The following is a 16,352-nucleotide window of genomic DNA, read 5'->3' as shown; positions in this document are numbered from 1 at the left end:
GGCTGCAGCCGCCGGCCGCCCCCGGCCGAGCACCCCAGCCCCCCGACTCGGTGGGCCCAACTCACCACGGCGGGGGCGGGGCTCAAAGGCCGAGGCGAAAAGGCAGTCCAGTATCCACGCCATGACCCGCGCTGAGTGCCCGGCAGCTCGCAGTTAACCTTTGCGTCGTCCCCCGCACTGGCCGCCCTAAGTAGCCCCCGGTGACCACGCCCTGAGCCGCACCCTGCACCCAGCTAAGAGTGTCTCGGTCACCGGACACCTCGAGCATGTCACGAAGGGGGCAGGGCCTCAGGGGAACCCCCCCGCCCTCCTGCCAGAAGAGAGGCCGCTGGTCCCGCAGCCCCTTGCCCCACGCGAAGGGAGGCCGAGACACACAGCTCCTGTCCGGGGAAGCTCTGACTCTGAGGGCGGGACCTTGCACCTACCCCAGGGAGCCCAGAGCCTGAGGGGAGACGCTATCTCAGCCCTGGTGAGCCCCAAATCTGAGAGGGAGGGAAGGTCCCTGTCCCCCACCCCCTCCCCAGGAGCCCTTGATTGGGCACATAAAAGCAGGCCTGTCCCCAAAGGCTGGAATTTGAAGGCGAGGTAGCGCACCTGTCCCAGGGAGCCTCAGATCTGAGGACGAGACTGTATCCCAAGCTCTAGAAAACTCCACGATTTAGCGGAGCGTCATCTCAGCCCTCAAGAGGCCTAGTCTAAGCGGGAAGCAGTGTGTCCCCTAGGATCCCTGAATCTAAAGGGGAGTTGATGTCTCAGCCCTTAGGGACCCTCCCACCCCCACCCTTAACCCCTCTCTTAGGGCAGGCATCACCTCAGCCCCGAGTAGCTCCAAGTCTGATTTAAATCACTGCTCTGTTCTAGAGGACCAAGAATGTGAGTAGGAAAAATGATTTTGCCGCCTCCCCCAAGAAGCCCCATATCTGAGAGTAATCTTACTTCCCTTGTCCTGGGAATTCTGCAGGGAAGAGGGAGATGCTCTCCTGCCTGGGAACATTTGTATTGAGGGGGTTGATCATCAACTGAGATAAAAGAACCCAGTGTCAAGTATGTACAAATATGGGTACCCCCCACTTGCTGCCGACTTACAGATTCCACTGACAATGCTTTTGCTCAGGGCACTGATATGGGAGGGGGACCAACATTTATTTTTAGAAAGAATTTGATATTTGATATTTCAACGGGGGGTGGTACTGTGTTGGATTTTCTTACACTTCTTTTATGGCTTTGTATTTTTACATTTTAAATACATATGGGAGCACATGCCACAATGGGTTCAGTGTTTGGGGCCTCTGGTGGTGGTAAAAACAGCCCTGCCCCCCAAATCCTGGGGTGGAAGCAGCCACCAGAGATGGACCACATTGGGCAGGAAGGGCGTCTAACCGAAATTTCCTTTTTACTTCAAGCCCAGGGGCCCAAATTAATTTCCCTCCCAATTCGCCATTGGTAGCTGTACAGACATGACTCTGTGCCTTGTTTTTCTCCACTGGGAGAACGGGGCTCTGTTGATCAAAATGCTAGTGAGGAGGTAGAAAGAAATATGGAAAATCTTCTTCCAACATCTCGATTGCAGGCCAGAGGAGTGGAAGCCTCAATCATGGGATCCGTTGGGGAGAGCAGTTATTATATTTGCTTTGCTAACCACTGATATTAGCATTAACGCGGCAAAAGGGGTGCATAAAATGGAAAAATTGCCCATACTTTGCCATACAATTCTTAGCAAAGCAGAGCTATCTTCAGAGTTTAAAGGTCTTCCACTCATTTTCCTTCCTTTCTGGGAAACATGGTACCTCTCTGCCTTTGTACCAATTTCTAAATCATTTCCAATTTTCTCTGTTTTCTAAAAGCAATCACAGACAACAAACACTCACCAGACCTGCTCTTTTACCAATTTCTGCTTTACAAATACTTAGTCATCCAAGCCAAACAAGCCTGACATCTAGAAATGTCCAGTTTCAGGCCCTGGATATTGAAATCTCAGCCTTACCTCTTCCCATGAGCTTATCCAGCACCAGCTTTTGAAAGGGCCTCAATGGGTTCCTTTTTTTTCCCAACTGAATGAGCTTTTTTTGGGCTCCCTCATGGCACAAAATCTGCCTGCCTGGTCCAATCCAAGAGTCCTTGGAAACTGAAATTGCTCTGCTTCCAGGGCAGCTCTGCATGAGGTACAAACCCATGACAGCTGTCCTTCTTTGTTGCCTTTTCCTCAAGAGGTGTAATGTGGTAAAGGAACAAAGCTACAGAAACTCACGAACCTAGATTGGAAGCTCAATTCTGCTTTGTTCTAGCCATGTAATCTTGGGAGGGTTATTTAATCTCGCTGAAGCTTAGTTTCCTCACCTGTAAAATGGGTATATTAATAGCTATGGAAAAAGCTCCAGGTGGACCAAAGCATCTACTCTTTTGGGAAAAAAGAGAAGAGAAAATACAGAGGTCAGAAATGCTTAAAAAATTGATTTAGTAACTAAGTTAGCAATTTTGCCCTGTCCCTTTTCTTTGACCTGCCTACTCTGCCACTTAATTACTTAGTGTTACATTCCCTTTGAAAATCTTTATTCTTAACTAAATATCCTGGGGTAGAAGGACATAATAGACATAATAAGGAAATGCATTCATCCATCAATCCATTAATTCATACAACAAATATTTATCAAATGTCCTCTAGGTGCCAGATATTGAGCTATGCAAATAATGTTGATTCACTCAATGAATTATTATGCAATTATTTTTAAGTGTATAATTTAGAAGCTTATATGATAATCTGAAAATACACGTATGATACTTTTAAATGAAAAAAAGGCAGGATGCAAAATGTGTGCACACTGTAATATAAACAGCACAAATAAATAAAAAACCTATATACAGAATAAAAGGCTAAAAGGAAACACACCAGAATCTGAGTCGTGATTGTATTTAGGTAATGCAATTATGGGCAATTTTTAACTGTTTTATTATTTTCATATCTTAGTATTATCCAGTTTTTCTTTAATAAACATATATTATTTTCTGGAGTTAGAAAATCCTACTTAGAAAAAAATCTACAACTTTGTCTCTGCTGAATAAAGGACTAGGCTAGACAGGGGAATGGCGAAGGCCTTTAGGTTGGGGTTGTGCCAGTGGCACAGGGCACTTGGGCTGGCTTTGGTGACCCAGAAAAGGCTGAGAAAGTTGGCCTGTGAGTAAAATGCAGAATTCCCTTCCTGTGCAGGAGCACATAACAAGTTATGACTCCTCCTTTCTGAGGACGTAGGAGTTCTTAGTGCCCCCATTGAGCAGCCAGGAACCTGCTAGCTTGGACCTGTAATCCCTCATCCCACGGTATGTGCTCACAAGGGACACATAGGACATCTTTGTCCTCACTCTGACAGTCCAAGACCTACAGTTTGACAGTTTGCTGCTGCTTAAGCGTCTTCTATTGTAATTCCAATTAAAAGCCAAGCATCCTGCTCCTAGCTTGGGTCATTGTCTTCCCAGAGGTCTTTAGCCACAATGATGAAGTGAATCTGGGGGTTTGCTGACTTTTAGAAGATAGGCTTCAGACCTTCTTAACTTTTTTCCTGAAGCCCAAATGTGCTTGACACCCGGGCATATAATTGCTACTTAAATGGGACTGTAGGAATTAAAGGCCCTTAAACCTTGTCGTGGATCAGTGTTTCCCAAAGTACAATCCATTGGACCAGATGCATCAGAATCACTTGGAATGTCATATAACAATGCAGATTCCCTGCTCCCACTCCAGTCCTACTAAACAAGAATTTCTGGGCATGGAGACTAGAAAATAGTACTTTTAACAGGCCCTTCATGGGGGTTTTATGCCCATTAAAGCTAGAGAAACTCTAATGTAGAAGAAAGAAGTCTTTCCCTGCAAACCCTCCCATTGCACCGTAGCTACAGGGAACACTGTGGCACCCTAGCCACAAGAAACACTGGGGCAACCAAATGGGGAAACTGGTCACTTTAACCCCACTCTACTTCTTTTGGGTGCATGGGGAAATACGTAGCATGGAAAATTGACCAAACCTTGAAACATGACTCCTCACAGGGCCTAGGTGTGTTCAAAATGAGCATACTCCATACAAGTCATTCATTTGGATTTTCTAAGAATCCTTGTGTATATGTCTACATAGCACTTCCCAGTCAGGTTATTTCATTTGAACTTTCTACTTGTTGGGTTCCTTGCATCAGGCAAGAGAGCACAGTGGAAAGGGCAGTTAAAATACCAAGAGTGAGGCTGGACTTACTGGCTGACTGGCTGGGTGAATGTGTGTCTGCTTCCCAACATGAGCCTCAGGCTCCTCCTCTATGAAGTGGGAATCTCAGTCCTGCCGCCCACCTCCCTCTACAGCAGGCTTGTCCAAGCCATGACCCACAGGCCACATGCAACCCAGGACAGCTTTGGATGCGGCCCAACACAAATGCGTAAACTTTCTTAAAACATTATAAGATTCTTTTGCCATTTGTTTTACCTTATCAGCTATCATTAGTGTTAGTGTATTTTATGTATGGCCCAACATTTCTCCCAAAGTGGCCCAGGGAAGCCAAAAACTTGGACACCCCTGCTCTACAGATTGTTAGGAAGGTCTCTGCATTTTCAGGAATGAGATAACAAAGTACTTATCTCTGGGCCCATGAAGGAAATTGGCAGATCAGCACCCTGCCCCCCAGCATGTCCTTTTGAGAAGCCCTATCAGAAGGTCCACACAGAGCGCACAGGGATCATATTTGTTCTCTAAAAGGGACTCCAAGCCCCAGGACCTCAAGACCCTGCCTCCCTGGTTTTCTATTTGTGAAAGACTTAACTGGGCAAATGGTAAACGTGTCAGTTAAATCACGGGTGCTTCGGGGGACCGCTTTGAACCTCAGAAGGGCCTCAATTTCCTCATTTCTCAAATGGGGTTATACAGAGAAATCTTGAAGTTCCTTTCTAGCTACTTAACAGCATTTCTAGGGGTACACTCCTTCCGCAGCACTTTTTTCCCATAGCTCTATTAATTCTAAACATTTTCATATCACTGAAACCTGACAAAGTCCTGGCACCATCTTTGTGAGGTAGATATGGGAGAGAATTATTCCCATTTTCTTAGATTTAGAAAAGTGAGGCAAAGTAAGTGACTATCCCAAAGTCACCCGGGGAGAAGAGATGAGCTGAGACCAGCCTCCACATCTCTCGCCCCCTGCCCATTCTTTTTCGGTACTCCTTGCTAGATCCCAGGAGCTGTCTGTCAGTGTGCTGACACCACTCAGGAAAATGCAAGTTTCATCCTGACACCAGAAAGACAGAGCAACGATTACGCTTCAGTCCCCAAGGAGGCAGAGAAATTGCTTTTAGTTGACAAGTGCATCTCCCACACACATACCCCTCTGGTTGAATGAAAAGATAAAATCAAGTTAAAAATCCCAAATGCTCACTTAATTTTGTAAAGCATTTTGCTCTTTGAGCTAGGGGTAGGCAGGATGAGAGAATTTTCCAACTCCAGAAGTCTCGACCGGGTGGGGTAGGGAGAATGGTGGGAACTAAGGAGGGCACAGAAAAAAAAAAGTCAGAAAGAACAAAAAGCATGGGGAGGTTTTCTTTTAGTTTTGTGCCATAATCAATAAGAAAATGGAGTTATCTGAAAAAAGAACTAGAAAAAACTCAAGTGTGTGCTTATGCCTTTGAAAAACTACAAGACATGCAAGCCACTGACATTTCCGTTCTAGATGAAAATTCTATGGCTTTCGATAACAAGAGTTTAGGGGCTCAGCAGGGGGACCGTCCACTTCTATGTGTTGCCATAGACTCCTGGGCTTTACTACCTCTGAAGGTCATCCCTGCAAAGCACTTGCCTTTATATATTTAAGTGTATCAGCTCCCGACGTACTCTCATATGTATTTTCAATCTGAATTGCATACAGCTTTGGGAGGTTGGCAGGACAGAGATTAGCACAACCCTCATTTTATTTTATTTTTTTTTTTTTTTTTATTTTTTTTTTTATTTTTTAAATTTATTTATTATTATTATACTTTAAGTTGTAGGGTACATGTGCATAACGTGCAGGTTTGTTACATATGTATACTTGTGCCATGTTGCTGTGCTGCACCCATCAACTCGTCATTTACATCAGGTATAACTCCCAATGCAATCCCTCCCCCCTCCCCCCTCCCCATGATAGGCCCCGGTGTGTGATGTTCCCCTTCCTGAGTCCGAGTGATCTCATTGTTCAGTTCCCACCTATGAGTGAGAACATGCGGTGTTTGGTTTTCTGTTCTTGTGATAGTTTGCTAAGAATGATGGATTCCAGCTGCATCCAAGTCCCTACAAAGGACTCAAACTCATCCTTTTTTATGGCTGCATAGTATTCCATGGTGTATATGTGCCACATTTTCTTAATCCAATCTGTCACTGATGGACATTTGGGTTGATTCCAAGTCTTTGCTATTGTGAATAGTGCTGCAATAAACATACGTGTGCATGTGTCTTTATAGCAGCATAATTTGTAATCCTTTGGGTATATACCCAGTAATGGGATGGCTGGGTCATATGGTACATCTAGTTCTAGATCCTTGAGGAATCGCCATACTGTTTTCCATAATGGTTGAACTAGTTTACAATCCCACCAACAGTGTAAAAGTGTTCCTATTTCTCCACATCCTCTCCAGCACCTGTTGTTTCCTGACTTTTTAATGATCGCCATTCTAACTGGTGTGAGATGGTATCTCATGGTGGTTTTGATTTGCATTTCTCTGATGGCCAGTGATGCTACTGGTACCAAAACAGAGATATAGACCAATGGAACAGAACAGAGTCCTCAGAAATAATACCACACATCTACAGCCATCTGATCTTTGACAAACCTGAGAGAAACAAGAAATGGGGAAAGGATTCCCTATTTAATAAATGGTGCTGGGAAAATTGGCTAGCCATAAGTAGAAAGCTGAAACTGGATCCTTTCCTTACTCCTTATACGAAAATTAATTCAAGATGGATTAGAGACTTAAATGTTAGACCTAATACCATAAAAATCCTAGAGGAAAACCTAGGTAGTACCATTCAGGACATAGGCATGGGCAAAGATTTCATGTCTAAAACACCAAAAGCAACGGCAGCAAAAGCCAAAATTGACAAATGGGATCTCATTAAACTAAAGAGCTTCTGCACAGCAAAAGACACTACCATCAGAGTGAACAGGCAACCTACAGAATGGGAGAAAATTTTTGCAATCTACTCATCTGACAAAGGGCTAATATCCAGAACCTACAAAGAACTCAAACAAATTTACAAGAAAAAAACAAACAACCCCATCAAAAAGTGGGCAAAGGACATGAACAGACATTTCTCAAAAGAAGACATTCATACAGCCAACAGACACATGAAAAAATGCTCATCATCACAACCCTCATTTTATAGAGGAAGAAACTGAAGTTTGAGGAAGGGGAGTGACTTGCCTAAAGTCACTGCCTTTTTTGTTTGTTTGGAACCTGTTCTTGAACCACTTTTGTGCTTCCTTCTTTTGTGCAGGGCTCCCTCTCACACTACCCATATCCAGCCTAAAATCTGGCCTTAGATCTTATATGTCTCTTGACCCCTCCCTTGGACTCCAAAACTTGGAGACTTTCACCTTGCAGAGAATTCCAAAGCCCTTAGAAAGCCTGAGAATCTCCCCAGCTAAGAACATTTTATTCTTAGTAGTGAAATGTCATGATATCTGCAACATATTTTCAAGTGTGTGTGTGTGTGTGTGTGTGTGTGTGTGTGTATATATATATATATTTATATTCATGTTATATAGATAGATAAATATATATATCTATATATTATATAGAGAATTTATTGTGCATATATATATATACACACAAGTATTTATTGTGCTGTTCTTTCAAATTTACCATATGTTTAAAAGTCTGAAAATACAAAGTTAAGGGGAATCTCCTCCCAGGCAGCCACCTCACCGGTTTACTCTAAAATCTGAGAGTTAGTAGTACATCCCTCCCACGGTGCTCTACCTCAGGACTCTATCAGGATGACCTGGCCCCAAACACAGAACTAGCTCTGCAGGAGGGGAAGGCTACACCTGTGAGTGGTTGTGATGTCTTAGATGGAGCTTGGGTGCTGGTAAGTGGCTGCCTGTACTGCATTGGAGTTTAGAGTGAAGGATTTGATGGCCAAGCAGCTTAAATTAGAGACCGAGAGGAGTCCTTAAACAAATTCTAATTAGAGCTGGCAATTTTCAAAAAATAATGTTTTCTTTAATTTCAAAACTTGCTTATCAGGGTTGAAAGTGCCATTAGAGATAATCTAGTCCAACCTCCTCTCATCACGGGGGCCGGTGGGAAGGAGGCACTGAGATCCAGAAAGGGAAAATGACTTACCCAACATCGCCTAGCAAGTTAGTGGCTGAAAAGGGACTAAAAGCCAGGTGTCCAGCATCCTAGTCCAGGGCTCGGTCCATTACATCACACTGTTATCCCACTTTGGCTTCCTGGGTTCTTGAAAGGTCATCTGCCCACCCCAGGGCTTGCTTTCTTCAGACCAGCGTGGCACTTGGGGGATTTGCAGTCAGCGACAGTCCCTGCTGCTGGGATCTGAGCCAGGCGCCTGAAGACGGCACCTGTCACATCCCATTGGAATGAATTACCTCCCTCTGAAACTGAGAGGGCCAGGTGGAATCTGGGAGCGGCACCTTGAGAGCAGAGTCAGTCCTGGCTAGTGTGCCATGGACATTCAAGGCAGAGAAGGTCATGGAAAATATCCTGAGCACTGTTTGCTGGGGAGCTTTCCACCTCTCTTGGACCCCAAGTGATTTATTGATTATTTTAGGGACAACCACTCTGGTTTATTGGTTTAACTGCCATTTCTCGTGAGGGGGCGGGGTGGGGGGCTGCCTGCCCGCTGCGTCCCCTGGTCTGTCTACTCACAGGATTGGTTCATGGGACAGCTTAGGTGGACCCTCGTGAGCCTGTCGGGATTAATGGCATTTGACTATAGATCATGAGAAATCTCATCAGTTGCTGTGGGTGGAGGTGGATGGAGCAAGCAGGAAGAGGGCAGAGGAGAAGAAGGATGATGAGCAATAGCGGGAGGGAACAAAAAGGAGGAGGGAGAAGGGGGAGAGGAACGTGCAATAAAGGAATTCTCTTGTACAACAACCACTGACATTTCTGAGCCTGTAGCTTCCTCACTTTTAATCATTCCCTTCATTAAGTGCCATTTGTCAATGCAAATAGGTCTTTCTCCATTATAACTCAATCTTGGGACAACCCACGCCTTAAACAAAGATGCAAGGCTAGCTCCAGATCCCTAGATTTCCCTAACTAAGGGGTTGTTTGCCCTTCCCTCCCTGCATTCCTCCATCCCAGGCACCATAAGAACACCAAAATTGGCCCTAGGACAAAAGATACCAAGGACTGACTTTATCTTCTGAGCTACTTTGGGTCTGGGCCCCGCCCAAGGACCCCCTCTTCTGACTTCTGTGGCCCAACGCCCTCTCCTGCTATCAAGCACCAGGGCTTATAACTGTCCTGCTGTTCTACCCTTCAGATCCCAGGAGAGTTATGAGACTGAAAACTAAGCGGTAAGGCAGGAAGGTGCCATCAGAGATGCATCTGCCTAGGACCAGAGAGCAGCCATGCTGGAGAAACACTCCTGCCATCCACGCAAGACAGCTCCTACCCCCTCCATATTTGCACACACACACAGCCCCTCTCAATACTGTTACCAATGTTTTTTTGGAGGCCTACTCCAAGGGGACACATCTCTGTCCTATTTTTATTTTCATTCTTTGCACAATGCTACATTGTAAGTCTCTATTTATTGAAACTCACTCTTCCCTTGGCTCTGAGGACACTGTGCTATACTGGTGTTCTTACCTCTGATTTCTCCTTCTAGCTCTGCATTCTCCTTTGGTACCCTAAATGGGAGCATTGCTCAGGTCCTGTCCTCAATGCTCTATTCTTATGTGGAGGGGCTCATCTACTCTGATGGCCCTTATCTTTCTGGATCACTCACAATACCTAAAATAGTGTCCTCCATATAGTAGACACTTAAGTAATGTTTACCTAATTGATTAACATTTGTTAATTGCACAATGCCTGGTACACTTCAAATGTTCTGTAAAGACTATTATGGGAGATCTTACAGTTTACAAGCATTTCCTGTGTATTTGCCTGTCTTCATCCTCATCATAACCCTGTGAGGATGATTTTTTCTTATTCTCATTTTTATAGATGAGAGAAGAGGAGGGAGCTAATGTTTGTTTTCTGCCTAGTGCTTTATACACATTTTAATTTAATTTTCACAACCGCACTGTGAAGTAGGTGTTCTTAGCCACATTATACAGATGGGAAAACTGAAGCTCAGAAAGGAATTCAAGATCACAAGGAGCATATAATTTGTCTCCTCTGCTATTTCACTGTTCTGTAAATTTGATCATACCAAATTTAGTGAGCAATACTGGGGAGGCATATAAAAGGTATCATACAGTGATATTATAATTATTGTTTACATATAAGTATTTTTTGGTTTGCATTCATATGAAATTTAATGTCACGCATATAAAGAGCTGAAGAGGAAAATAAAACCCTTCTATTTCCAAGCATTCTCTGCTTTCCCCTTGCATATTATAATAAGAAGAACAGATTATTAAATGTTTACTGTGTGCCAGGCATTATGTTTAGCATTTTACATGTGTGCTTTCATTTAATTCTCACCACAACACTATGAGGTGGGGGCTATTATTATATCTCAATTTATACATAAGGTAATTGTGCCCCATAGGAGTTAAGTAACTGGTTCAATGACCCCTAGTTAGTTTCTGAGGTAATTGAAATTTTAAGTCAGGTTGGTCTGACTCCAAAGTGAACATTCTTTTAATGATAGCAGGCTGGCTTTCTAAGATGATAGGGAAACCAAGTTTCAGAGAGATTGTAATGTCAGGTCTCCTGATTCTACATTTTTTTCCACTTTGCTTCAGCTGCTAGCATCTCTTTGTTGAAGGGACTGCTTTTATTGTCAATAATCTTTCTATGTCTGTGGTCTGTCTCCTCAACCACATTGTCAGCTCTGCCAAACCTCTTTAGATCCCCCACAGAGGGTTCTCACTAAATACTTGTCAATTGATAAGCACGGGGCTCTCTTCGGTTGAGAGAATTATTAATAACCATCAGACTTTGACAAAGCCCTTCTCATCTCCAAAGGAGTTGAGCCCTTGGAGCTTAGGAGATGTATCAATTCCTCGCCTTGCTGCAGCTTGAAGTCAGGAGCCCACACTGCCCGCCTCCGCACAGCATCCATTCTCCAGGGAGCCTCTATAGCGTCAGAATCATTTCACCGAAGGCTAAATTATGTGTGTGACTCTGGGAGAGCGAGGTCTCCGTAAAGGGGGAGAAGAATGTGGGCTGTGGTTCTGAATGCAGATGGACCCTGGGGATGTTTCGCACCATCCGAGATGATGTGTCAACCTCTAGCCGTGGCACTCCATAGAACAAGCTTTAAAGAGTGATCATTACTGTTATATTGGGAATATTAATAATATTTCTTACATTTGTACTGTGAACTCCCATTTACGCAAAAGGCTCCTGCATAAGAATTCATTATTTTTCGTTTGTGCTGGCCTTCCACAAAACCTTTTGGGCTTCAATATTCCCCCAAAGAAATATTCCTCTGTCCAGTTTTTGGGAAAGAGAACACCCCAGGGAAACAGAAACAGCTGAGACCCTGAGAACGGGAACCTTAGCTGGCTGGGACTAAAGGCCAACAATTGACCCTGCTGAGCAATGAAATATGTTTGGAGCCTGAACACAGATCCCCAATCTCCTTCCTTCTCTTTGGCTGTTCCCGGAGCTGGCAGGACCTCCCACCCCAAGCAGAATCTGTAATTCCTCCCGCAATCAGAATTCACTCTTCCTCATCCCTTCCCCCATCAATGGCCTCAGGGACACTTATGTGGAAGCCACCAATTATCTCTTCCCCTCCTCTAGACCAATTTTCTCATGCATTTGTATGAGTTCACTTAGCATCCTGCAAAGAGACAGGCAGTAGTAATAATCATAGCTAACATTCATGGAGCTTTTACTATAAGGAAGGCACTATAATAAGCACTTTGCATGCATAATTTCTCTTCATCCTCATAATAGTCCTACGAGGAAGGTTTATTTGGCTCCCTACTTTAAAGAGGAGGATGTAGTTTCTAGTGAGTAAGCAGCCTGCCCAAGGCCACACAGCTAGCTAATGCAGAGCCAGGATTCAATGCCAGATCTATGAACCCCTCCAGTATACTGTCTTTTAGTATCGGCTTCCATTTCTTGGATAAAAACGGTGGGACCCAGAGATTGGAAGGCCATGTAACATTCAGAGGAAAGAGTCTCAGGAAGTCAGGAAATAGTTTTCCTCCAATTTCTGCCAGTAACAGGCTAGATGAGACTGGGTGAGTCACTAAAATTCCCCTGTTTCTGAATCTGCAAGCAGGGTCCACAGTGTGTGAGATGCAAAAGAGATGAGCCAAGGAAGGTTAATCTCCTCCAAATCTATAGAGTTTAAAAGCACCATGCGAATGCAAAGTGTTCCTTATCATAATCCTTAACATTATTATTCCAGCCTATTCATCTACCAATGAACCTGGGATACAGTGCCTAGCTCTGCCCCTGGATTCTGGTGCCATTTAAGTGCAAAGACAAATGGTCTCAGGGAGTCAGGGGTGATCCATTATCTGGATATGGATTATTTCTCAGGAGTAAATTGTTAGCCCTGTCAGGTGGCTGATGAATTCTCCCATTGCACCTGGGGGCTCATCACTCTGCATGGGACGTGCAGGGAATGCAAGCAGCACAGCAGCTGGAGTCACAGTGTGACTCTGCAGATGGGGTCCTGGGGGCGGGGAACAAGGATGTGTTGGTTAGGTTCCAGGGAGCAGCAAACGACCCCACCCATCCTTGAGTGAAAAGACAGATAATGAACCCCACCCACCCACAGCCTAGCCCAGGGCAGAAAAGGGTAACTCCTTCCCTCTCTTGATGCTTGAAGCATCTTTGGGGAGAACAAAGCATAAAAGAGGCTGACAGATTCATACACAAGGAGGTACTGACAGAGAGATGAGAAGAATGGGCAAGAGAAAGAGAAACAGAAAAACAAGACATGGAGAAAGACAGGGAAAGAAAATGAATAAAATAAAGGATCACAGAAAAGAGACACATGGAGGAAAAGGAACACAGTTAAAAGAGAAACCCAGAAATAGGAGCTAAGAGGAAAAGAAGAAAGAGTAAGAAGTAGCTGGGTGCAGTGGCTCACGCCTGTAATCCCAGCACTTTGGAAGGCAGAGGTGAGCCCACGAGTTCAAGACCAGCCTGGGCAACATAGCAAGACCCCATCAATAGAATTTTTTTTTTAAATTAACAGGGTGTTTTGGCATGCACCTATAGCTCCAGCTACTCAGGAGGGTGAGGTAAGAGGATCGCTGGAGCCCAGGAGGTCAAGTTGCAGCGAGCTATGATCATGCCACTGTGCTCCAGCCTGGGTGACAAAGTGAAACCCTGAAAAAAAAAAGGAAAAGAAAGAAAAGAAAAGAAAAGAAAAGAAGAAAGAAAGAAGGGAGGGAGGGAGGAAGGGAGGGAAGGAAAAGAAAAGAAAAGAAAAGAAGAAAAATAAACAAAAGCAGACTCAGAAATAATCCCCAAAAATGGGAAAAGTTATATAGAGAAAGAAAAAAATAAGAAAAAAGGAAAATATATGGGGAAAGATAAATCTAGAGAGAAAACAAGTAGGGGAAGAGAAAGGGGAAGAAATAAATAAAATACAAAAGAAAAGTATATAGAGAAATATAAAAATAGAACAACCAGAGATAAAGGAACACAGTGAAAGAAAAAAGGATGAGGGAGATAAGAATACTGGGAAAACAATAGGTGAAAAATGTTAAGAAACATAGAAGAGGAGATTGAAGTCTTTAGGAGGACCAGAAATGGTTTTTTTTCTCCCTCCCTCCCACTTTCACTGTTAGCCATTCTTGTGGTGTAAAATCAGTCAGACACAGACACACATTCTGAGTCAAATAAGCACATGAAAAATAGCACATCTGGACACAGAGGAGCTGAAAGATTTGAGATGTAGGCAGCGACAGACTCACAGCAGAAAGAGAGAGCCAACCTGAACACAGGATGGGCTCCAGGCAGAAACTGCCAAGGAACTAGATATACCACTGTGAAAGATGACACAAAGGCACCTCAAAAGATGGACATGTGAATAGACAGGTACACAAGCAGACATTCACCAGGGTGGGAGGAGGAGGTTTGGCCTAGCTCCTTTCCTCCTCTCTTCTCTTTGCCTTTGTGAAATACTCTAATAATGGGCATTTACCATTCTGGGTCTCCCGCCCTTGGGATTTTTCTTTAGGCTTCATGAAGGTTGGTAGCAATGTGTTTCATTTAAATAAACTCACTCCTGCTAGGGTCTGTTAGTTACAGTATCTCCCCTCCTGGGAACAGACTTCTCTCACCAGTTTAAATGATCATATCCAAAAGACCCCTTTCAGGCATGAGTGTAAACGGCTGAATATCAGTCCCTTGGCTAAGACAGAGTTGGAGTCTGTCTTGATGCTTACTCCAAGACTAGAACTTTTTCCCCCAGTATGCCATGATCCTCCTTAACTTCACTGGACTTTCCTTTTCACCTCTGCAGTTTGAAGCAGATAAGAAGGGGAGGCTACGCATCAGGATCCCTACTCGAATAAGAGGAGCGTCATAAGATTTCCTTGGTTAAAAAGTGTTTCTTGCAAAAGCGAAGTTTGAAAACCTCAGGGTTACACAGGGCCGGATGAATTCTAAGGGTCCTTCCAGCTCTGACATTCTGAAATTCTATGACTAAGAGCTAATTTGTTCAAATCTAAACCCGCAGTAATTGCACAGAACTTGATTGAATTTTCTGAGCAAACATGGCGTCACTGTCTGCCCCAATAAGTATTTAGCCATGGCCCCAGTTTAATGATTTTGTGCAGTATCAATATTTCTTAGTGCAGTTTTCAGCACTGACAGGTAGGTGCATGATGATGTGAAACATGTGGGCTCAAGATGCCCACCCAGGAAAGCCACAGGTGGTTGTTGGTGTGTCCACCTGGCTTGGGCTGACACACAGACTGCACCAACCCCTCTGGCTAGTGCTGGGCACATGCGGGGGTAGCACAACTGCCTTTGAAAGGGGCATGCTGGTTGGGTGGGTGGATCGGGTTGCCCTAAAAGCTCAGGGATGCTGTAGCCAACGGGTCACAAAGAGAATAGCAGTGAATGGGGCTTGCTTTGTACAACTTCACTTTGATGCAAATCATCCCTGAAGGCTACTGCCTCACTTAGTATTCCATTCATTCATTCATTCATTCTACAGAGAGTGCGTGCTCTGTGCCAAGCTCTGTGCTAGAACTAAGGATAGAGACATGAACAAGATACAGTCCAATATCTCCCAAAAATCTCATTTGTGAATCAGAATTGTGGTACAGTCAAGGGGGCAGTATGTGAACCAAAGTCAAGGAATACTGATGCCGCTCAGCATCAACAAACTTAGGCTATGGATAAATATTTATGAGAAGAAATAATTTGGTAGGAATATTACTATATATGCACACTTTTAATTATTCCCACTGGCAAAACTGATGAATCAGAGACCTTTTTTTGTATGCAATATTCAAGATGCAAAGAAGTCTTATAATTAGCTCAGGTAAAATAACTTGATTGTTTCCTAAGTACAACTCTGAAAAAGCACAAATTAATTTAATACTTTTTGTTTATCTTTTAGTTACACATTATCCATGATAGGGTTTTATTTGTTGGTGATGGTTTGAGAGCATTGTGTTTTGGAGAGAAATGAAACATTTACTGGAAGAGAAAGGAAGATCGGTTCCTCTCTTTGATGCTGCCATGACACTAAGCCTGTCATTCCCAAACAGAGATACATTTATATAAGTTTGTGAGTTCTCTTGGTCATTTGTCTGTTATATATTTAGACTTTCACACATGCACCAACCATACACAAAGCACCTTCTCTGACACGTGCACTGGGCCACGTGTGGGAACACTGGAAAGATTAGAGCATAGCCCCTGCCCTTGAAGGGCTTCTACTCCAGAAGGGGAGCCAACAAATAACTCAAGGACTTTATGATGAGTGGCATAACAGAGGTGTGGACAAAGGGAAGCTGAGAAGAACAGGGACTAAGAGATGAGGGTATTCATTCATTCATTCATTCTACAGAGAGTGCGTGCTCTGTGCCAAGCTCTGTGCTAGAACTAAGGATAGAGACATGAACAAGATACAGGAGAAGCTTTAAGAGACAAGGTGGCCTATGGTGGGGTGTGGTGGAGAAGGTCTGAAGATTGACCCTATTCATCATTGTGGGGCTAG

General features: G+C 43.9%; 1 long non-coding RNA gene across 1 annotated transcript in view; it reads left to right on the top strand.

The window, feature by feature from the left end:
* Window positions 1–367: 367 nt before the first annotated feature.
* The window catches only part of LOC106995321 (uncharacterized), a 42,316-nt gene continuing 26,331 nt past the window's right edge, over window positions 368–16,352 (top strand). The window contains exon 1 of the long non-coding RNA XR_001442104.1: window positions 368–469. This is a non-coding gene — a long non-coding RNA (uncharacterized LOC106995321). The remainder of the gene's footprint in view (window positions 470–16,352) is intronic.

The sequence above is a fragment of the Macaca mulatta genome, chromosome X (genome assembly GCF_049350105.2).
Source record: "Macaca mulatta isolate MMU2019108-1 chromosome X, T2T-MMU8v2.0, whole genome shotgun sequence".
Lineage (NCBI taxonomy): Eukaryota > Metazoa > Chordata > Mammalia > Primates > Cercopithecidae > Macaca > Macaca mulatta.
Note: the sequence above shows the minus strand (reverse complement) of the source record. Positions and strands in the feature narration are given on the sequence as shown.